Here is a 26,078-nt window from a genome sequence, read left to right on the forward strand (position 1 = left end):
ATCATCTCGAATTATGGGAACATAAAATTCTGTATGAAGTTTTAAAAGTAGAAAACGTAGACCAAAAAGAATAAGAATGAAAAAAAAGTAAATTAAGAATTGTTACTGTCCGAACTAATTGCTGGTGTTGTTATTTGAATGAAAACATGATTATATATATATATATATATATTTTTAAATTATATCTGTTGATTCAAAAACATATAATTGTTGGAATCAAATGAACTGAAATTATTACAATAAATGGCTACTATCTTTTCATTGTAATGTTTATTACTTTTTTTACATCTGAAAACATAAAGATGAATGCAGATGCAACTACTAGTTTCAATTGTTTGAGATATCTTCATTCATGATAAAATCATTTTGACCTTTATTCAAAAATAAAGGTCAAAACCTTGAAACCTTGAAATATCAATATATATGAGTGATATTGAAGATGAATGACACATAATATGGCTGTTAATAAATTCTCTATATTTTTTGAACTATTAATTCTCAAAATCTATCAAATGTTGATGAAAGTTATGTCAATCTATTTAAAATGTAAAGCAAGACATTTAAAAGAAGACTTTCTCTTTAAGAATATCCATAACTGTATTTCAGTCTTTAAAACCCAATGAACAAATACTTACAGCATAGTAAATTCTTCCAGAATGTACGTAGGTATATATAAACGATCTTAACCCTTATCGTGGCAAGATTGCTTTTTTGAAGAAAAGCAAAAAAAAAAAAAATGTATATAGGTATGTATATATAAAAATGCGTAAGAACAAACATTTAGACATGTGTATTTTATAATAAACATACATATTTAGGGGTACAAACATAAAAATAAAATAAAACTTACCTTAGATAAACCTGAGCGGCGCATCTTGACGGTTATTTTTCACAACTGATTTAAAATTATGACAGATAAACTACTACTTTTATTTTTGAAGTATAAATAAACGTGTAGAAATGTCATGTGTTTAATAAAACTAAGTTAAAAATTATTTTATAGTGGTAGTATATTTTTATAAAGTTGTATGTATGGTATACTATACAAAATGAACATAAGGGTTAAATGTTTCCATTTAATTTGTTCAACAGTAGAATTTAATTCATACGCGGGACCATTATGGCCATATTAACATATTGAAAACGTAACCAGAGGAAAAGTATAAACTGCCAAACAAATAGTGGCGAATAATTTTCAAATATATAATAAGGAGATTTTGAAAATTTTACCCAGAAATGACGAATGAAGAATTGGATTTTCATGCAACATCGGCCGACAGTGTAAGCAGCAATGGTGACAAAAGATGAAGTGCCTTTAACTTATAAGAAGTTGAACGTATTGTTAAATAAGGTTCAATTTTTGACTGATTTATTAGTGGAGACTGTCCAAAGTGAAAAAGATAGAAGACACTTTATGACAGGCGTTAAAGAAATTCTTACCACGAAATCAAAGAATTACAACAGCCATTGTCCCAAATAAAAGTTACAAAACAAAAATTGAATCATATACCTATATATTAAATAGGAATAAAAAAGAATTTCTATAGCATTTGTATCATATCTTTCATATTAATTACAACGATCTTTGTTGAAATTATGCATATTTTCTTAATTTGAACTATATCCAATACATTTATGTCCATAAAATTAATTTGGGGAAACTCGTTTCTGCTGTTCTCCTCTCTATGTATTAATGGCGTATTCCCTTGCGTTCGGCAAGGATTTGCTGTTTGTTCTATATTGGCTATGTTTGTTTCTATATTATAATTTTTTTATCGTTTTATTAATTTTTCTGTTAACAATGTTCAACTTTATGAATCGATTATTTATTTTTGATTTCAGATTTTTGAAATGGTTGAAAGTTATGATTTCAAATGACGACACTTACTCTCGTTGAAAATATCACAAGCCAGGTTAGTTAATATTTCAGCAAATATTTTTATTTTGGTTCTAAGAGTGATATTTCCTGTATGTTAACTTGCGTCTTCTTACAAAAACGAATTTTTCGTCTGAAATTTCCATGTAAATTGTAAGAATAATTGTAATACATTATAATGAATATAAAAATGTTTCTTTAATAAACTTTAGAGCATAAACTTGAATCAAATATTTTAAACCAATCCTGCTGCTTAAATAACTAGAAATATCTTTATCCTCACTGAAAAGTTTTGAAACAGACACAGATCAGCTAACTTTCATAGCAAATATTTTTACTTTAGCTGAAATGTAATCTTTTCTTCATCTTTGTTTTTTAATTAAAAAAAACAAACTTTTTATAGTAAGGTTCCATGAAAATTGTAAGAATAATTTTCCAGTATCATTTGTTATAAATTATATTTTTAAATAAAATTTGGGCATTTAAAAATTTAAGCAAACGTTTTGAATCAGCCCTTCTGCTCCAGATCTCAAAAATCTCATTATCCTCGCTGAAAAGCCTCGAAGCATACGCAGACTAATTAATTTTGATGTAACTATTTTTATTCTGGCTGTGATCTTTTTCTGCATATTTACTTTTTTTTGTTAAATTGGAAGATTTTTCAGGGCATTTTAGAATAAAATTATATTACTTAATAAAATCTAATATATCATATTTAATAAAATATGCTATTTACGAAGCAGACTCAGATCAATTAATTTTGCTGCATCTATTTTTATTCTAAAAGTGAACTTTTCTGTTCATTTACTTTTTTTGTTTAATTGGAAGAAGTTTTTTCAGTGCAATTTAGAATAAAATTATGCTAGTAAATGCTAGTATATCCAATTGAATGAAATAGGTTTAATCAATCATTCTGCTCTATTCTTCAGAATTCTCATTAACCCTTATAGCGAGAGCAAGCTCTCCTGATGTACCATAAAATTTTGAGATGGATAAGCAATGCACTGAATATTTCCAGTAGTGTAAGAATAGAACAAAATGCGTTCAACTTCAAAGTAAAATCAAAATACCTCGCCAAGCGTTCCAAAAGAATAAAAACAGTGTAATACTTTCTCTTAAAAAATACTCTTAAGCTTTTTATAGGCGGCACACTTTACTCTCTTTTGGCAGTCCTCCACTTCTTAGAAAATGATCACACGATTGTATACTCGTAGTATCCAATTTCTTCACCAACCTAGAGGTCTGGAAACATTGTTTAAAATCCGTTTTGTTTTCGAAAGGCTTAAACTCGATGGCAAACAACAGCAGATGGATGGGATAATTGTTTACGTGGGATCTACGTATGAGTACAATAGAAGACAGATGTTTATCTGTCATGACATTCAGCCATTTAGCGTACAACTCATACATTTAAACAATTATGCAATTTGTTTATGCCATTTCTAAATTTGCAACCTATTATGCAGTATTAGATAGCTGACATGGTAATAGATTAACATCATCGGTTACAGAGGAAACTTCATCAGGAAACTCTACGCCATTTCAATTTAGACTAAAAATGGCTTGTGCTATCATAAAGTAACCAACATTGATCCTTTTGAGTTTTGAATAATGATTTTTTAAATTAGGTAATTTGTGTATTTTTTTGACAAACAATCCAAACTTAGTAAGGAGAAGAATTCCTCCTTCTCCTTTTTTTTTATATAAAATGTATGAATAAATGTAATAGTAATGTTGGTTATGAGTGTAATAGTATAATTATATTAAATATTCGAATAATGAATAATGTTGCTTTAGAGGAGCACTTAAAAAACGAAAAAAAATTGTTTCAGCATCTTAAAGGATTGAAATTGTTTATTATATACTTTTATTTAACTTGACATGCGTCATATTTGTAGTGAAATTTTGGTGAAGGTGGAATTTTGCAATGTTTTTTTTGTTCTTATGCTAGAGTTTTGAATTTTTTACACATTTGTGTGCTCAAAGATAATAAACTATTTCATTATAATCAAACTTAAATTATTATTAGTTAATCAATTAATTAAAATTTATTCCCTACCAGAAGTACAATCTTTTAGTGAACTTGGGAAAAAAAGATTTCAAGATTGCATTGTATTTCTAATGAGGTATTATAAATTAAAGACAAAAAAAATAAAGAAATAAAAGTAAAAGTATATTTTTAAGAACTGTTTATTATTATTATTATAGAATTAAAGGTACTTTTCAAATATTACTATGTGCAACACGAGACTTACAGAAGTAAATATAGAAACAGTTCGCTTGGGACAGAAAGCATGTTTTTCTTCTGGAAAATAAAAAATAAAAAATATTGAAGAACAAATAAAAAAATATCGTAATAACTACTGAACAAATAAATATAGAATAATAAAACAAAAGAATAAAAGAAAAATAAAAGAAATAAAATAAGAAATGGACCTCCAAGATTTTTTTGGGATCTAGTACACAAAACATTTCTTAAGACAAAAAATTTCAAAAGAAAGTACGTATAAATACAAAGACGAAAAAATATATTTAAAGAATTGTACTGTACCATTAATGGATAAATAATATGCAATCATTTTTTAAATTTGCATGTAAATCCAAATGAATAAAAATATAAGGTATGTGTTTAAGTTCGCGATGAAGTTTTTTAGAAAATGCAATGCAATTCTTATATTTTCGAAGAAAATAGAGTGAATAAACATTAGTGTATAATGTAAATAAAAGTATAAAAGCCAAAAGTATTTTAAAAATCGTTTTTATTTGTTTATTTATTTCTTTCTAAAAATATTTGCAAAGCAGAAACCTTCTAGTTTAGAAGTTTCTCAAATAATTTATCAATAATTTGGAGATAGTTTAAGAAATAGATTACCTAGTCCCTGAACAAAGAACTTCTTAACTTTCTTTGTTCTGTCTTTAAATACTGTTCGATTGATAAATAACATGAAATTTTGATTTTTTTCGCGACATGAAGCATTAAAACAATAATAAACGGATGAACGAAATACTTACTTTTACTTACATTACTTATTGCAGAACTTATTGAGTCCCATTAACATCATAACAAATTTGGACACAAAATAATCATTACATTTTAATTTATGAGGTTTTTCGTAAAAATATTTTACTAAAAGTTAGAATTACACATAGAAGTCTTTAAGATGTAAAGATAGGAAGTTGTGTTAAAACGCATAAAATTCAAAAACAAAAATAAATGTAATTCCCCAAAGAATGAGCATAGAAATAAAATTTAAACAATGTTATAAAAAACGCGTTCAAAATATATTCGATATTTTCACCAAAATCAATTTTTCAATTAAATAAATCTCAATGAAATTAAATAAATCTCAATGAAAGGCTTTAAATTTGCTAATTTCCTTCATTTTTTATAAACTGTCACCTTCATAGTTAAAATAATATTTTTCTTTTATTTTTCAGCCAATTAATGCCTTTTGATGCACTTTAATGAATTACTTTCATTTTTAATACCCTGAATTTTTTAAGATTTTTTTTATGAATTACAGATAATCCTTTAAAAAAGTTTTAATTCATTTTTCCAGCGAACCTGAACGCAATTAACCTCCCATCTCCTTTTGAAGAATAATCTCATCTTAATTATTATCTTTTCATCTCTCACTCACTTATATGAAATCATTACAGAAATACAAAGCTTCTTTGTCTGAAGATATGCAATTGAAAAAGACTTATGAGATGAAAAACCTATCAGGAATCATCTTTTGCAAGTCATAATTTTTATTTTCATGGAATTTAATCTTTCCAAAACCTCATACAAGATAGCGGGGAGGGGGGGGAAGTAAAAATAATAATAAAAAAATACTTGAAGTAGCATTATATATTTTATTTAACACCTTATCTCCACAGTTTTGATATTTACATTTTTTCCCTCTTTAAAGTCCAGTGGCCTCGATCAGTCCACGCTTTCTTTTTTTTTTTAATCTACAATGTTTCCATAGTATTCAACTGAACAAATACTGTTTTACAGTTTTTCTGATAAGCCGATGGGGATAAGAAAAGACGGGAAAATGTTTTTTTTTTTTTTTTTTATTGATATTGTCATTTCTTATTTTTTTTTTCGTGAATACATATTTTGTTGAAAATTTTTCCCTAGGTTTTCTAACTACAAGAGTGGAAATTATCGTTGGGCTCATTTTAAACACATATAGGGGTTTACTGCATATTGTACTATAAAGGTTCATGTTTTGGAATATATTGTAAATTTTTCTGTAAAAGTATTAGACTGAAAGAATATAAAATTAGAAAATTCTGATGAAATATCATTGTATTGGTTTACAGTTTTCAGTACATTTTATCTTCTCTCATAGAGGAAGTATAGTAATAACTTTGGTAAAAATGTCTTGTTCGATTTTTTTAATCTCTAAGTTTCAGATCTTAAATTAGACAAATTTTCGTCATTGTGTCTGACTGTCTGTAATCACTGTAACTCAAAAACGTTTCGACCTAGTTGGATGAAATTTAGTATGTGATCTTTACCCCAAATTTGTAGATGTCTGTCGAATTTTGGTCTAAATACATTTAAAGGACATTGATTTGTCCCGTTGTTCGAATGGAAGTTAATACGATAACTATTAAACGAAGAGAGCTAGATAGATAAAATTTGGTATACATAATTAGCATCTAAAAAGTAGATGCCTATCAAATTTTCACCCAAATCCCCCCAGGAGTTGACCATCTATCTGCCTGTTTGTACATTCATAAGCATGTAAACGCGGTTACTCAAAACGCAACTGCTTAATTTTATGAAATTTGATTTACCGATATTATTAACCGCATGCCAGTGATTAATCGCCAGGAATTACATGATTACATTACCAGGCTTTATGCAAAAAATCAATATTTCTGAGCCACTGCCATGCAAGGCATGTGTAGCCATGCCCAAGAAGCATAATTTTACATGAAGGCACTGGGACAACACAGAGAGTATGTTGGAAAAACAACTCTCGCTGATTTTTTAAAAATTTAATATTTGTACAGTTAACTGTTCGGTGAAATTGATGTTTAATTCCGTGCTATTGTAAAAAACGGTCATAACTCATTTTCCCCTTTTTTTTAGTTTTTAATTATTAGAAACACATACAATATTTTTTCAAATATCTTCCAGTTTATTTTATTTCTACTAGATAAACATTGCTCTTTATTTTCTTTCTTGATTTCACTGTTTTAAAGCAATAAGTAACAGATATTAGAAAACGACAGATTTGAATCTCTTTTTAAACCAAGATACAGATTTCTTATACTCTTAAATCTAAGTATCCTACTTCATTCTTTCTGTTATCCAATTGAAATATTTTCAATAAAATGTGTAATTTTAGTTTCAAATTCATTATTACTTTGCAAAACAAATGCTATTTATTTTAATGAGATATCTAGATGATCAAAACCTATTTAGAAATATTTTGTAGAATTAGTTTAACTCTTTTGTATTCTTCTTACATTTGATGTTTTTTCAGGGCAAAAATCAGCATTTCTAAATTACGAGGACAGAAATATATTAAATCTTAGCTACTCAAATGTTAGCATATTTTGAGCTCTTGATATATTTCCTTATCATGAAATAACATACTTATTTTATTTTCAGTTTTATATACCTGGAAGAATCTATTATTTACGTTAATTGGTATTAATAAATAAAATCCTCTTTTATCATTGATCTGAAATTTTGCATTAATTTCCACAAAATTTCTTTAAAACATCTTAGCAATCACCTTTTTTTCTATAATGTTTACATTCTCATCTAAATGAGTTCTAATTTATTTAAACGATGATTTTTTATGATAATATTACAGTTACATTATTTTCGTAATTTCACCGGATTTTTAATTTCTGGTTTCTGTAAATAGCTAACTCTTAAATTTATCGATAATATTTTCATTCATCGGATGACGTAAGTAGCCGAATATTTTAATCACTGATTAAATGAATTTATTTTTGAAACGAGCGAGTTATCAATGAATTTTTTTAAGACTGAATTTAACTATAAAAGAAATGGAAGAACGAGAAAATGATAGTGTAGGTTAGTTGAAGGATTTTGGGCTTCGAGAAAGGAGGGTAACAACAGATTAGAGACCTGAATCTACTAAATGTTCACCACACACTCAGGTTGGTATGAACATGAAATCTGTCGCAGTCAAACATCATTCCGCTGTTGAAGTATGGAAGTTTATTTTTGTTGAGGTTGCCGGCTCAAATATCGTCCTGGTCATCTGACCACATTTTCAAATTATGAAGTCTGTCCCGAACAGTTCTACCAACAGTTCAGTAGTTAAAAAAGTAAGGTATAAATAGAACTAACTACACAGTCGATACCTTCTTTTTATTTATATGATATATCAAGTCCAAATCGAGGTAATGAGTTTGTTTTTAAATTAATAAATATTTAATAAATAAAGTTAGTCTTATCTTTCTGTACATCTTTCCAAGCTAAAAATCATTATCCACATCTTACTTGTCCGTCAATCCCACCTCACCAGTTACCTCCGCAATGATAATCACCTCCTCACCATGACTTGTCTCACATCATCATCAGCATCTAAATTCTGTCAAGAGAACCACTCATTTCGATCTATTCATCGTATTTCTATTTGAGGACGTTTTACGTCAAATTTTCTTATTCACGACTTCTCGTGAGCAGCTTGGATCACTTCGCTCATTGTATTGCTACAACAATCACGGCTCAAACAAAATTACGTGTAAACGAACGTCGAAAAAAAAGTCTCATTGGTGATGACAGAATGTTGGCACGTAATCAACGTAATAAATTAAAAAACGAAGGGGAAAGAAAAAAAAAGGTCTTGTTGACGAAAGCCACAGCAGCAGTACGTATTTTAAGGCCAGAGGTGGATAGTGAAGGTTGCTATTCTGTTTTCAGTTCCCGCCTTCCGCTGCCAATGACCCTATCACCAATAACCAGGAGCCATGTGGCCCGACTTCGTGTGGTCTTTGAGGAAAAGTAATTTAGAAGAAATATCACTTAACTCGGACAGAGTGACTTGAAAGACTGTGATCTACACCTGCTTAGCTGGGTGGAATTTCCCCAAATTACTTATCTTTGCCTCCTTTGGTCTGAAAGGAGGAAAAAATTTTTTTATATCAACGAAAAATGAAGCTTATTTTGAGTGAAATATAATGATTTCAAAGAAAATTGTTTCGGTTAATGCTTTTTTTTTTTCTAGCACGTTTTACTGTTCTTCTTTTTCAAACATTGTCTCTTTTTTCATATGTTCTCTCTGCGTAACATGGATATAGTAATTTCAAAGTCAATGATCTTAACATTTGCATAATTTAGTGGAACTTTCCTAATTATTCGATTCTTTTTAACATTATAGAAGGAAAATGACTTTTATGTATGGAAAATGTTAACATTTTATTTTCGGTTCGTTAGAATGTTTGCTTTAAATTTCTGACTTCTGATGTACATTTTTTTTGCACTTGATCTCAATATTTGCATTTTTATAAAATGTAAAAATTTATATGAATTTCGAAAAAAAAAAAAACTAAGTGGTCATCAAATCTTTTTTCCAGATTTTGAGATCTCCATGTTTAATTTTCAAAATAGGGCTTTCGTTCTGTATCGGAGAGGGAAGGGTGGGGAAACTTCGATATTTCTAAAATATCTGCTAAAATTTTGCTTTCCTCGATATCTGCTAAAATTTTGTTCTTCTTTTACATTTGAAATTTATCAAAACTTTATTGTTAGGTATCATAAAATTATGGCATTTGATTAATACGGTAAATAAAAATATTGAAAGCAACAAATTGTTGTTGTAAAATAATTTAAAAATTGGTATCAGTGCTCCATTACAAATTGTCTGTCTTCTGCTGTGACGTTCAAACAATATCAAAAAATTATTAAAATGGAATCTTCATTTTCAAATAACTTTTTTTATACTTACAAAATGTCTCGCTTCATTTCCATATATATTTCCCTTTTCTTTAACTATTGGTGCGAAACATCAGAGAACAAAATACTGGCTCTAATATGAACGTCATTCCTTCAGAACAACAATAAGATCTGTAAGTTGGTAATTTTAGGTTCATGCAATTTAATCAATACCTATTTCTTAAATTTCTAAATACTGTTATCCATGGTGCTTACGACAAATACTAGAATTGTGTTTTTCCCCCTGCCAACCTGTCCAATGCCCACCCTGTAGGACAGGCTATATCGATATCGATTAAGGAAAGATAAATTCCGATAAATTCCCGGAAGTTCTCTTGTAGTTTTATAATGTTTTTGTTACACAAAAACCATATTCAGCAAAACACATAAAATTTTGTTGATCACAAATTACATACATTTAAGAGCAGATGCATCTAGCTTATACAAACGTTTTGAATCGTTAGAATATTTTAGAAAATTTGACTTGCAACCTTTTGATATTACCACCTTAGTATAATATTTTCATGAAATCAGTATCAGGAAGCCTTAGTATAATATTTTCATGAAATCAGTATCAGGAAGCCTTAGTATAATATTTTCATGAAATCAGTATCAGGAAGCCTTAGTATAATATTTTCATGAAATCAGTATCAGGAAGCCTTAGTATAATATTTCAATCAAATCACCCACTCAGCTGTAAAGACAGCATATATAAAATGTCTAGCGAAAGAATAACATATTTTATCTTATAAAAATTGTAAATTAACCCTTTCTACGGCCATGGGTAGTATGCTTCCCACCAAATTCCTCAATCTTTGTATGGAATTATGTAGTTTTGCGTAAGTTCTGACAAATTTTTCAATCAGACGGACAATTAGATACTTCATTTCCTTATCTCACACAAAATGGCGTGTCTTGATTTGTTACTTAATTATTGATTAACCAAATTAATTAATGAATCAAAAGAAATTTATCTAATAAGCTAAATGAGTCACTTTTCTTAAGTCAATCACAATCTTAAAAATGTTTTGATATATCATGACTAGAAAAAAACCAGCCCTTTAAAGGGTTAACAGGAAAACAAAGGAATTTCTTTTTTTGATGTTTTTCTATAATTATTTTCCAAATCCTCACGATTTAAAAATATTCTGCAATGAAAATTAAAATAAAAAATGTCTTTCAGAAATAAGTTGAATTATTCTGTTGCCATTATTTATTCACAAGAATAGACAAAATATGTTCAAATCCGTAATTGTCATTCAAAATAATTCTTAAAACAGTTTTGAGAAATACTATTTTTTTAGAAATTTGTAAACATTTTAACAATTATATAATCTTCAAGATCAACATTCGTGGATCATTATGTTACACATGCTTTCCTCTTTTTGTGTAAGACATCTGTTTTTTAACATTTTTCATCGCAGAATTTATCTCTTTTTCATCATATAAGTGATGTCTTTATGATATCACTCACTGACGGCCTTTCGTTCTGCTATCTTTAACGTAGAATTTTATCGCATTTTTGAGTCACTTAAAAAGTCTGCATTCTATCATTGACTCCGCATATGGAAAAATTGAACCAATTTTTGTAAAATGGTTTTTTTTTTAATTTTAACTTTTATGCCTGAGAGTTATTTTTGTAACATTTTCTTGCGTGCCTTCCGTCATTGACTCTGCATATGGAAAATTGAACTAATTTATTAAAAAAATTGTTCTTTATATCTAAATATTTAGCTCTAAGATTTATTTTTAAAATATTTTCTTGGGCATGGAAGTACTATCCAGCAATAAAATATATGTTAAACATAGGAAAATGAATTAAATTTATATATGAATGAAAATAATCACTAGCAGATGATTCATATACATATAATATAGATGATTCATATAGATATAATATAGATGATTCATATAGATATAATATAGATGATTCATATAGATATAATATAGATGATTCAAGCAGACATAAAGATTCAGTGTCTTTGTTGAGTAACTTTTTATTCATGGTGATACTCATGAATTTTATAAAAATTTAATAAAAATATAGAAAACATGTGAAAAATTCCGAATTTTTATGTAGAATATAGTAATAATTAATCAGACAATAATAACATCAGGTTACTAAAATAGAAATTCTTTGTTACCTAAGAGTATCTGATTTATAGGTACAGAAGGGAAATATGAAATATCGCCTGAACAAATACTTTCTTTAATTGAAAATTTTTTATAAATATCTATCATCGTAAGAGATATATTTAAAATGAAAAAGTGTAAAACATATCCAAGTGTAAATATGTTATTGTGATTGAACTTTTAACTAAGACATTTTTCATCGTAATATATAATTTACGTGTTATGCAAGAGTCGTACTTTTATGTAGAGACGCAAAATATTTTAACTGAATCTGAACTTCAATTTCTTAGCAGTTCCGACTTCTCGGTTGGATAATTTGATAAATTTCGATATTATCTAAAACTCTGAAAATAATTGCAAAATAAAATATTAATCCATCAGAATTCGAAGATAATGCAATTAAATAGAGTTGTTTACCATTTTGTTTATCTAAAACTCTGAAAATAATTGCAAAATAAAATATTAATCCATCAGAATTCGAAGATAATGCAATTAAATAAAGTTGTTTATCATATATAATTTAAGCAGCGTCATTTTCAGATATATAAAAATGTTAGTTATAATCAAATTTAAATGGCATTTAAGAATTAAATCTGAATAATTAAACAAATTTTAACGATTTGTTGTTTTACTTTTTACAATCATTCCAAGACGATTCCTTCAATTGATTTTGCTTATAAGTCCTAAATAATTTGAAAGTGAAGAACCATGTGGAGATTTTTCCGTTTCTTTTCTTGGTGACCCTGGAATTTAAGAAAACCTGAACTCAATCACCTGAATTGAGAGTCTGTAAATTTTATGGGATAATAAACATCCTTTTTAGAAGAATATCTGAAGAATGGAATTCCCTAATTCAGATTTATTCTGACTGTAAGGCTAAGTTTCGAAAAATAGCTTAATTAATTCTTTTATTAACGTTATTTTTACGCGATGACGAAGTTTTAGCTTTATTGAAAATTGTCACGAAGTTAAATGTTTTCATCATTGTAATTCTAGCGCTCATCTTTTTTTTTTCTTTGTTTACTGAATTTATTCCGTTTACTATATTAGGTTCTTTTTATTGTAGCAACAAGCTGGTAGCTTCTCATCCTTTTAAGAGTTCACAGCTCTGAGTGAAAAAAAAAACAGTAAAAATGCAATGTGAGAATTGCTTTTTAGTGCTCCAGAATGAGATAATTTGTTCTTGTCAATGAGTGAAAATGGGATCATTTGTTTTAACAGTCGAATCATCAACAGTGGAGGATGAATTCTTGTCCTGTAATGGCAAAAATATGATCCACTGAAACATTGTTAAAAAGCTGCGTTAAAATGTTACAGCAGCAGGTTAGTTAAAAAGAAAAGATAGTAAAATATTCATAGCGAGTGCATGTTTGGAAATTTGAATATTTTCGAGCTAAATGGGACAGTAAAATAATTATTTGATGAAAAGTAAGCAGAAGATTTGGGTGCGCACTGACCTCGTCTGACCCTTGAAGCTAAGCCGTATTATTTTGTAGTAACCGTGCTAGTTACTTTATTTGAAACTGTCCCTAAAAGAATGTTCCCTAATATTACCTTTTGCACCGAAGAAGGTCTTATTATATATTCTGAAATTAACATCCGTGTCAAATTTTTTAAATGCTTCCATCAAGGAAAAAATGAAAAAAATGTCCTTGTTCGTTAACGATAGTTTGTGGGAAGCAGTTTTTTTTTTATATATATTTGCATTTAACTCTATTCTTTAGCAGTTCAATGATGTTCTGTATGATTTTCTTTTGAATTTTCTATAATATTAGAAGATACACTCGTCTAGGCGGGCTGCTATCCTGTTAACAATATCTCAGATCAGGCTGCTATCCTGTTAACAATATCTCAGATCAGGCTGCTATCCTGTTAACAATATATCAGTCAGGCTGCTATCCTGTTAACAATATCTCAGATCAGATTGTCACAGATTAATTAAGAGTTGTAGTAGAAAATATCATGCACATTGGCAGAGTGCTTAAGAAAAATATTATTATTTATAGTGCACTTGAAAAGTAAATATATAATAACATTAGGAGTTTTGTTTCCTTTCTTTGGTATCATCTTTATTTATAATCCAACTAACCCTCTAGTCTATTATAATTACTAAAATCGGACTGAAACAAATAATGATCTACTTCAGAATTAGTATAAATAATATTTATTCATACGTAGGTTTATTCTTATATTGATAAACTATTCATTTTAAATATTAAAAAAACTCTCGCTGAGTTGCTTGACACCAAAACAGTTGGGATTTGCATGTCCGATAATGACGCAGATAAAATGTGCAAAGATATTTTTAACTCAGTAGACAGTAACAGACGGAAGTGGGCGATTATGCATACTGATTCACAACATTCTTTAGTATCATAAAAATATGTGGGAAATATTGTGAAACAACTTAGGCAATTTAATTCTGCATAGTTTTTATATATATTTGGCAATTAATTAAATTTATAAACTATTTCTTATTTGTCAGATCTTTAATTGCGCGGGAATATGTTAAAGAAATGTTAAAACACAATATCGATTAAAATGATGCTTCTTTTGCTTTAAAAATACTTTTATTTATAAGGTAAATCGGCTTATCATCTGAAAAACGTGTATGTACATTCAGTTGTAAAGTAAAAATGAGATTGATGTATTTTCAAAGCATTGCACTGTGTTTGGTTAAAATCAATAATTTTTGCACAAAGCATCATTAAGTGAATATAAATGTAAAAGCAGGAACATGATTAGAAAGCATATCATTATTCTTCGTAAAAAAAAAAAAAAATTGTGAATTATCACTCACTGATTTATTTTATTTCAGACGATTAAGATAAAAATCATATCTGTAGCTGCCGACGTTTTAATTTCACAATACTAATGTGCGATATCATAACCCATATCGATCATTGACTTACCTGGTGTTCTAACTCGCACAAAAAAGGATAAAGAAAAAGAAAGAGAATTACAATTTTTAGGAGCGCCCCCATATGTGTGCAAATCCGCAATCATCGTGAAAAACGATCACGTCTACATTTCAAAGCAAAAAACGATTTCACCCTCGAATTACATATTCCTTTCGTAATCCAAACGTTTCGATAAGTAATCCCATTGCCTAAGGTAATACTGACTTCGATGTATCGAAAGAAATGCATGCCTGCATTGTTATTTGTGTGCTGGGAGTGCCCTGTCTGTATAATGGTAAGGTCAACACGGCTTTGACCTGATCACAATTTTTGTTGCACTTCTGTTGTTTCTTGACTACATTTCATTCCATTTGGGTGAAGTGTATCTTCTACGCATGAATACAGTAGTGGTTCGAAGTAATATACATCTTTCACGTTCTCTAGAAATACAATACAAAGTAAGCATTACTTTGCGCGATAATAATAATATTTAACAGTCCTTTAGCGCCCAGAATGGTAATGAACTTGAGTTGGCACCACAGTTCAACCTAGATGGTAAATTTGGAAATCAAATATGATTATTTTTTCCTTGATGCATTTCTTTGTCTTTTTCTTTTATGTTTGCCCAAACAATGACCATTTTTTATTATTATTATCGGTCTTTTTTTGCTGTTATTATTTTGCTATTTTATCTATCGTTTTGGAGAATAGAAGCGTGTATCAGTTATTAGTCGCTCCGAAAAAATACCGATAGGAGAAGAAGCAGTTAATCCAAAAAGGAGAAAAAAAATATTATATAATTTTAGCAGCTGAGAAATAAAAGATTATTAATATCATTGATACATTAATTTAGGAGCATTATTTTCATAAACATAGATTTTTAAAAATGTGAAATTTCATACGGGTTGGAAAATGCATGAAAAATATCCCTTTTTTTTAAACTTTTTTTTTTGTCAAAAAGGCACTTCTTAAAACGCTGTAGAATTATGAGAAGAAAAAAACAATCCTCTAAAACAAGATACAACGCGTTGCGCTCTAATGCTTGATATGCTGATTTAAGAATAGCAAAACTTTGTTAGTTCTTTCAAACGCATAGTCATTATTGCTAAGATTTAGTCTTGTACTGTAAAGAATCCTTAGAATTAAGCAAAAATAAACTAATGCTTTATTTATAGTAATTCCATTGTTTTACATTCACAGATAAACAAGTAACTTGTTTTCCTATTATGAAAATATTTTTTTGTGTTTTTTTTGCGTCAGAAGAGCTCGCAAATTTCGCAGTAGGGCAATTAGATTCTAGCTAATTCACTTCGATATATCTTGTCATTTTTTTTGTATAAATATGAAGAAATGCAAGCCATGGCAGATTTTATTATGGCTTAAAATTATTATGGCTTAAAAATTTTTATTGATCCGCTTTAATTTAAGGTAAGAATACAAATAACTATTAAGTTACTAGATGCTAATGAAACGCTTCAGTTAGTCGGCATTCAAGGATTAATTTGAACCATGCATTTCGCAAAAATCATCCATATTAATCGTAATTACACAAACTGTCCAGTTTTGAAGCTTTAAGAAATACAAAGACAGCACACTTCCTAATTTTTGCCCCTTGTTATGTGTTAGGAAAATATATTTGTTGACTGTTCCACTATTAAAACCTTTAGATAGTCCTTTTTGTCTTTTCGTTGAAGTAATAAAATCATCCACTTATTTGGAAGAAGGCCAATGAATTTATTGGTAAGTGGTTCTTCATTGGTGGTTATTTATTGTTTACGGAATACAATCAAAATAATTTATGAATGAAATACACTTCTAATAGAATAGAACGTACGATCCTGATATGGAAGAAGTTACAATAAACTCGTAGAAATTGTCACAAGAATTGAAACCTCAAAACGTGTGAAATGATATATATCCTGATATGGAAAAAATTGCAATAAACTCGTAGAAATTGTCACAAAAATTGAAATGTCAAAACGTATGGAATGATATATATCCTGATATGGAAGAAGTTGCAATAAACTCGTAGAAATTGTCACAAGAATTGAAACCTCAAAACGTGTGCTCAGAAATCCTGTGTACTAAGTGTCTGCTTATTCAGGGGACTGAAGCATGAAGTAAATACGAGCGATTACAGAGGAGTGTGTGGACAGTTTTGTATTCCTAAACGAATTCTTTTTCCATGCTATCAACTTCTCCGCCTGGTTAGCCAACCGTCCTACTACAGCATTTAAGGCAACCATGCACAAAATGTTTCTTTCACGTGTTGCCATCAACCACTATAATAAAGTTGTTAACGGAGGAGTGATTCCGATTTTATTCTCTTCTTTTTACAGGTACAACAGAGAGAGAAAAAAAAGAGATGCATCGTCCTGTTGCATTCACTTATCTTTCTACGATCTTTAATGATTTGTGACTTTTGTTTTCCCCACAACTGTCATTTTAAATTGAATACCTGCGAGGGATATATTAATTGGTATCCACTGTACTACATCATTTTTTTATGTTGGAGAATTAAGGAGAAAAACGTTGAATATATTTGTAGCATCAATTTAAATTTGGTTATGTAAAGCAAATATATTTAATGAAATATATTTTAAGGAATACATTATAGAATGTTTGTATCCTTGTATTATTCGTGAAGCTAAGTTATTATAATTATTATTTCGCTACTCGACCCGATTGATTTCTTCCACTCATCAAGGGGACTTTTTTTTTATAAACACTTATAAATTAAGCTAATTTAATATTCTATTGAAGTTGTTTTAGATACGGAATTAATCTCTAGTCCATTGGATACAATTTAATTAATTGCCTTTCAAATTATCACAATTAATAAATATTTTTTTTTTGTTGTTGTTGTTGTTTAAACTTCATCAAAACAGGCTAGGATTGTCTGTTAGAAATGCAAAAGAAACACAGTATTGCATTTAAAATTACTGAATTAATTTCATTTAATTTACTATTGATACAAACAATGATACAATGGTTATTATTTTTATTAAACTAATGAAAATGAATGATTAACTAATGAAATGAAAACTATGAATTATTTTTAAGAAACTAATAATTCTCATTTATAATGTTTCTTCTATTCCTGTATTCACCCATTAATACAAGTGATGAAATTTGTACAAAACTTTACTCTTTGTATGTTAGTAATATCTAATACAACCAGCTGGATTGGTCTCCCAAAACTTTTCTCGCATAGTTTCCAATAAAGGTCTTATACCTCATTTCCGAATACAGTTGTGCACCTTGGGCAAAGCTGTGAATGCTTTTATTGAAGGTAGGGAGATCTGAAACTTAGAGATTCTTGAAAATTTCGAGTTCGAATTTTTTGACGATTACAATAATTCCTCTATACTTCTTACACGAGAAAGTAAAAAGTGGGTCGAAATATGTATTTAATATTTATTAGTATTTCAGAAATAAGGTTCTTTCATATCTTAATGCATGGGATATCACCAACTGAGAATAATTTTGATTGCTGAAGAGTAAGAATTCAAATAAATAAATAAATAAAATAAATAGCATTTAAATACACATGAAAAGCATCATGAAATACACATTTCTAACTTTTAAATTATTTACCAAGAACTATTTGAATTTTTCTAAAGAATTATCTAGTATAAAGTGTAATTTTTCCTGCTTAACATGGATATCAAAGATGTATGGAATGATTTACATGAATCTACATCTTATAATAATACAATATTTTAATTTGTTCACATAATTACTCTCTTCAAAATTTTTTGAGCCAGGTAAAATAATTTTTTATTTGAATCTTTTAAAAAAGTACTCCTTACGTTATAAAATTTACTTTTCACTCTTTTAAATCTGAGATTAATATTTCTAAATCTTCTAATGAAATAAATTTATTTAAAAAAACGCTCTCAATAGTGAAAGCTATTGCGTAGACGATTGAAAAGCATTTATAACCAAGATTTCTTTGCTGTGTCTTATAATTTCATTAAAAAAATATTGTTAAAGTTTTTAAAAATCTGTTTTTGTGGATTGTGGTATGATTTTCATCCAGTCTGGGTTATATTTTACTGAAAGAACATTGCATATATACGCTCTGTCGTTTGAAAATACCTCTTTCGGCGTAACTATTTCAAATCATAAAGGTTTTCAGTATTATATTAAAATTTCCCCTCATAAACATGCTGACTACGTTGAAAATTTTTATTCAAAACTTCTTGTATTCTTCCCTACAGTTAACTGAAAGAACATCGCCCTAATGATCTCTAACATTTAAAAATACCATCTTGATATGTATATAACTCATATCCTAACAGATTCACAGTATTTCATTGAAACTTCACCCCATAAACTATCTGGTTATTTCTGAGTTTAAAATCCACACACCTATCATATTTACGGTCGTTTCCGTGAAGTTCTCGTAATGAAAATTAATTTGCTTCATCAACGTCCAAAAGCTATTGTGTTGCCAGGAATACGTGTTCCCCTTTTTGTTACATTGCAGCAATATCTTTAAATAACTCAAAAACGGCTCGCTTTCATTTTGGGAAAATTTACGAGCCTGTTTGCCGAGTGGCATTGTATCTCACGCCTTGCTGACTTCTCCTCCAAAAATATCTTCAGACCTTTTATTCCTATTAATTTCTTTATCAGCGATTCTTTTTTCCCCCTTTCTCCAATGTCTTTTGTTTCCTTCTTTAAAAAAATAATTTATTGATTCTTTCGATAGCTGAGATGCCTTTTCAGAGAAAGGAAATAGTATGATTCAGTGGTAATAATGAAGGTCCTTTCGGAACCGGGGTATTCTAAGGAAATGAAGAAGGCGATAAAACGCTCAAGGCCGCTCTTATTAAATCCACTTAACTACGAAAATGACTAAATAAAATTTTCTTTAAGCCAGATAATGGCAGAAGATTAAATTTATTTTCCCGATCTTTCGAAAAAAAATTATTATTTTTATTTTATTTTCGGATTCTTTTCTCGGCTCTTTCTTTAATTCGATTTCTCTATGAAAGAATGAATCGTATTTTAAAAATTGAGTGAAATGTACCGATTACCCCTTTTTCTCATATCATAAATTGGTCTTAGCATTATTTGATGCTTGGTGAAGGGCATATGTATTTCACGCTCAAAATTAACTTTTGGAAATCGCTTATTCATTCAAAATGAAAAATGATTGATTCGCAATAAGATGAATGTCGTATTGATTAGTGATGCATTTGAAGAGTCTTTAACTTGTTTCTTTGCAGACAGACGCGTTGCAGCAAATGTCTCTCTGTTTAATGAAAGCATGCTGCTATAAGTACGTATTCTAAGAGGTTTTGACACAATTTAAGCACGTGTTTGGATTTATTTAGTTCATTAGGTTCAATCAGAGCTCTTTAATTGGTTTGTTGCCTTTGAATCACATCATTATTCTGTAAACTGCTTAGATAAAATTTCATTTCAGATCAGCCGAATATGTGTTCAGATAATAAAAATGATCTCATTTTCTGGGGACGTTGGCTTCGGGTTGCAGTGGGGAAGAGGATTCGTGAAAAAAAGTTCTTTCAAAGTGAAAAAAGCCAGAAAGAATCAAATGGTGAATTATAAAGATTTAAAAATATACAGTAACAATTCAAGGGAATACTCTGTTATTGCTTTTTTAAATTTTTCTTTCAGGCTGATTCATAAAATTTCAATTCAGATCAGCGGAATATGTATTTAGATAATTAAAATGATCTCATTTTCTGGGGAAATTGGCTTTGGATTGCAATGGGGAGGAGGATTCGTGAAAAAGGTTCTTTCAAAATAAATAATTAAAAAAAAACAGAAAGAATCAAATACTGAATTATAAAGATTTAAAAATATACACTAACAATTTAAGGAAATACTTCATTGTTGCTTTTTTAAAATTTTTCTTTCAAGCTCATTCATATAAATTCATCATATTAGGGAAACTATTCAATTGGAAAACCATAATGCTTTAGAAAATTACTTTCTAAAAGTTAAATATTGTCAACCTTTTTTATATAAATTCTATATTAATAGATATAATATAGGGCAATACATTGAATTAAATATAGGAAACTTTTCAGTATACAATTAATTTTCTAGAGGAGGCAAAGCATTGAAAACCCAGACTTTTCTCGCTTTTCTGGGATGCTTATTCTCACACAGCGTTTGGTAGAACTGGAAAAAAATATCACATTTTTTAATTTTTATTTTCATAAAAAATACATTATTTCAATTAACTTTCGAAAATTAAATCTAATAATTTTTTTTATTTAGCTATTATAGAGCCATTTAGTTGCAATAAACAACTCGGACAGTCGGATATTTAATTCAAATTTAGTCAAAATGTTGAAATGTGGTTATGTTCTGACTTATCCGAACGTCTGGGTGCTTTAGTACAAAAATATTCAGAATGTAACAGTAAATAAATTAGATTTTAAGTAATTTGATTATATGTTGTAATTTATAAAAATGAAATATATCTTTCAAATATCAAATTTTAAAAACTAAAATATTTCTAAGTTTTAAAATCAACTTGTTCGAGTTGAGAGGCTAATTGAATTTTGAATAATTTTGCGACCATGTAAAAGCTTTTATATATTTGAATATTCAATTTTATTAGGAAGCGGTTGAAAGTTTACTCAGTTCTCTTTGAAATTGACCAAAACTGTACTTCTGAGTTGAATGAACTTTTCGATATTGTTTATTCAAAAAGAAAAAAAATTGTCAGTACTCAGATAAGAATATCTAACTGATTAGTGACTCGTCTGAAGATTTCATTGCATAACTTTTTTGGAAGCACTTTATAACAAATGTTTATCTGTTAAATATCCATCCTCAATCTATATGCATTCCAACGATGTACATAGGATTTATCTGATATTGAATAAACTATTTTCATTGAATATTAATCTTTACTGCATTTCATATAAGTTAGACGTGTGTGTTTTAGAAGCTAATACTTTTTCACTTCATCTTTATGTTATCCATACCCAAAATATCTTTTTTAGAGGAAAAAGGTATTTTTTCTTAAATCTCTAATGAATTTTATAGAAAATATTATAAAAAGATAAAAAAGTTCTTAAAAAATAAGGTTTTTATCAGAAAAATTTTTGATGCCAAATATTTAAATGAATTCACTATAAATTTAAAATAATTTTGCTTGTTTTATATTATAGAATTTCATGAAATATTTTAAGTAATAAAAAAAATTTCTGCCATCTTTTCTGCAATTCACCCTTCTGAAATCATGTAATTTAAATATTAGTTTATACATTTATTTTGAAATAATAGTTTTGAGATAAATATATTCTATATGTAAATATTTTTCTTATTTCCTAAAATTAAAATACCTTTTCTTAATAAATTCATATTTAAAAAAATTGCTGCGAGCAACGATAATATTCTTCAGTTAGCATATACAGATTGCGTACAATAACTAATAAATAATCAAGGAACTTAATCTTTTGATGTATAATGTTAAATATTTCTGTTACAATTTTCATATTTATTTTTCTATTTTGTTTACTTTATAGGTGTGAACCTAGCTGTTTATATCATATTTGAACGGGTTTCGATCCTACAACCTGATTGCTGAGAATCTTGAGGTAAGCACAGTCTGTAATTATTTATAACACAATAAACAGTAATTGGTTCCAAGAATTTTTCATTGAAAATTTGTATCTTATTCAAAATTTGAAAAAAAAAAATGTGATTTATATGATTTTTTCAAATTTTATCTCCCTTCGTTATTCAAAACGGATATTAAATCAAATGAAAAAATGAAAATATCTAACGTAAAAGAGATTTCGATGGAAAAGATTTTTATAAAAAGGAAACATCAAGGTCATTTCCTTGCTTTTGTCGCCCTTACACTTTAAAGAAAAAAAATGAGCCATCACGTGAAAAACGTACAACTTGGCACTTCTCCGAATGCAGGAAGAGATATCAGGATGTTTATTCTTCGATAACGCTACGAATAAAGCAAAATCATCTTGAAACATTCATAAAGCTTTTTCATCTTTTTTTAAATTTTGAAATATTAAACTACGAGTGTCAAAATGTTATTTTTACCTCATAAAATAATTATCAGCTTCCAGCCTTTTTTTCCAAATACCTGACACTTTTTTATTAAAAAATTTCGCTATCCCATTTTCGCCAGGAAGAATTAAAAAAAAAAAAAAAAACGATCTTGAGTGCACGTATATCCAGTAAAAGAAATACACAATGCAGATTGAACTAGTGGCATGTGAAAACAACTTATAAGATTGCTGGCAAGTTTTTATGGAGTCAGTTCATGCTCACATGACAAATGTCAAACTGCCAGTCCAAATTTAACTCTTTAAAAATGAAACGACTGTCATCTTCATTAAATGATAACCATATGTCTGCTGAAACCATCCTAACCATATTTATAGGGTTGGTTTTAGAGCAAATTACTCAGCTTACTGGAAGAAAAACGTTGTGTCATCACAATGCATTATAAGATAACGTCCAATCAAGATTAGTTGACAAAAGCTTCTATCGTGGACTCTGCAATCAAATTAGCTAATTCCTTTAATTGTTTTAAATTAAAAGACACAGATACATGATTTTTCACAATGTATTTAATATCTGAAATTTATCATTTAGAAACACATATTTTTTTCTGATTTTTTTAATATTTTTTTTTTAATTTTTAATTTTATTTTATAAAATTTATATTATTTTATTACATAAACGGAAGTCTCCTATAATGTTGAATTTTAAAAGTGAAAATTAAAATCGAGGAATAATATATATCAAACCCTGAGAAAACGGCTTTTTTAATGAAAATAAAGAGAGACCGAGAGATCATATGACTTTGAGAAGCCATTATTTTTATAAAAGAAACCATTGCTAAAAATTACTTTATTATTGTGTGCAAGGTATAAAATTTAATATATAAAAATATAATAGTTTTGTTGGGCTATGATGTCTCGGCTTCGGTGCCGGAGGGTTCTAGGCTCGAAACTTGATTCCTCCAAAGACTCCTCTTGTAAGCGGATTTCGTGCACTTTAAGTCGATCGGGACCAAATGCCTCCCACTGTGTGGCACGGCAGAGGAGATGCCAGCTCAGATGTCAATTTCGACATTTCACCGGGATTTAAAACTAATAGCTGCATCGCAAAATAGCATCGTGTTTTTTCAAAAATGGCTAGTAAATATAATTAAACTAATCTTTAGTGTTGTTTAAATTAATTTTGCATTAGACTGCATGTTTTTTAACTGGCTTGAATAAAGTCAATCGGATGACTCATATTATATACTAATTTGAACAGAAATAACTAATGATATTGACTTTTTCCAAACAAATTACAATTTTCTAAGTTCTTAAAGAAATTTTTAAGGCTATAATTTTTTTAGTTAAACGTTTTTAATCTACCACTTCTTCGATAAATAAATTTGTTATCGTAGTAAAGGAATTAATCTATTCTACGATATGATTTTCTTTTTAATTTATGTCAAGTTTTTAAGAAAACAAACTTTTTTTTCCTCCTCTCTGGGTAATGTGAAATTTTGTAATAGATTGTAAATATTGCTTGCTGTAATGCACAGGTTATTAAAAGAGAGTGCAAATTAAATATTTTATTTTAATCTCGTATCAAGTAAAGTTTTAAAGTTTATCTAATAAGCACGCGTTTTTATAAATATTTACATGTTATGCCTGATTTTTATTGATTGCCATAGTTTAAAAAGTTGCGATTTTGTTCTGTTTAGATAAAAAAAAAATGTCTCCAGGATTCTGTTCAGTTTATCTAATCAAAAAAAAAAAAAAGATAGTATATATAAAAAAGAAAAAAAATATATTTCTTATCTTACATTTTAAAATCAATGCAATGCTCTCAACGTGCATCATATGTTTTATTGCTTTTTTAAAAAATTTCTATGAATGGCCTTCAGAGTTAAAATTTTATTTGAGTATTAAAATTTAAACTAGATAATCATAGATTTTCAATTAATTCCACACAAAAAAAGAATGTCGTCTCCTCAGTTGAAGCAATATAAATTCTATTTCGCAATATTACAGAAATAATATTTTAATGACTAGTTTTTAAATCATGAGGAGAACAGTTCATGATAAATTATTAAAATTACTTTGGGAAACGAATATAGGAATTTTATTTTACAGCTTATTAGAATATTTTACAGCCCGTTTTATTTTGGCATAAAAACTAATATATATGTATTAAAAAAATGTTCGTGTGATACATAAAAAGCTATGTGTGTCGAAAGGAGATTAATGTTAATGCTTGCAGGAATTTTTTAATAACGATTAAATTATATATATAAATTCTGTCAACTTTTTTACTTATTTATTTAACGTCATTCCGAGCTGTCCTACCCGGTCGGATGTAAGGACCATAACGGCTCGTTGGGGAAACCAAAATCTCATTAGTATTGTTAAAAAATATCAAATATATATTTATTCACCCACTTCTTTTTGACATTTTATCTGCATTCTCATAGCAACAGTATTAAAAGAAGTCAAGTTCATAGCAACAGCATTAAAAGAACTCAAGTAAATAGCAACAGCATTAAAAGAAGTCAGAAAACACATACACCTCATCTTTTTCTTTCTTACAACTTCCATTGTGCTTCTCACTTTTGCGTAATATGGCCTGGTGGTAAAGTCATAGCTATAAAGCCATCTGTTTCAGATCTTGATTCTACCAGAATCCCAATGCGTATTCGGATCTAGTGTATGTTCAGTCCTTCTATGTCCATCGTCCTAGTGTAGAGGTGGAAAAAAGATAATAACATCAGTATAGTCGTAAATGAAACTGTACTGGAATTCTCTGATCTAAGTGGAAAAGACCGTGGTGTCCTGTCGGTAAAGTCTGGGCTTCAGAACCGGAGGGTTTCAGGTTCGAGACCCAATTCCACAGAAGAACCGTCGTCTATACGGGTCTGGTGTACGTTAAATCCGTCGGGGCCAAACGTCCTCCAGCTGATGTTGTGTGGAAGCTTAGAGAGGGGGTGTCAGTTCAGGTGCCGCCCTCGTCATCTGCCTGCTGTTCAAAATTGCGAGGTTCGTCCCAAAATAGCCCTACTGTTACTTTAAAATTGGACGTTAATATAACTAAACTAAACTAAACTGATCTAGAAAACTGAATATTATTGTAGAAGGTAAGCAGATAATCTCTTCAAAGTTCATTATTTTATTTATTTATTTATTGCAGCTAAAATGTATGATTATTTTTCCTATAAACTAGAATTATAAAATGATAAAATGTCAACCACGAAACA

At 28.6% G+C, this 26,078-nt stretch overlaps 1 protein-coding gene across 1 annotated transcript in view; it reads left to right on the forward strand.

Annotated features, from left to right (window-relative positions):
- The window catches only part of LOC129961100 (zinc finger protein castor homolog 1-like), a 497,172-nt gene that overhangs the window by 94,248 nt on the left and 376,846 nt on the right, over nt 1–26,078 (forward strand). Inside the window, exons 2-3 of the mRNA XM_056074923.1 lie at nt 1,843–1,913; nt 22,345–22,416. The gene's annotated coding sequence lies outside the window, so the exon portion shown is untranslated. The remainder of the gene's footprint in view (nt 1–1,842; nt 1,914–22,344; nt 22,417–26,078) is intronic.

The sequence above is a fragment of the Argiope bruennichi genome, chromosome X2 (genome assembly GCF_947563725.1).
Source record: "Argiope bruennichi chromosome X2, qqArgBrue1.1, whole genome shotgun sequence".
Classification (NCBI taxonomy): Eukaryota; Metazoa; Arthropoda; class Arachnida; order Araneae; family Araneidae; genus Argiope; species Argiope bruennichi.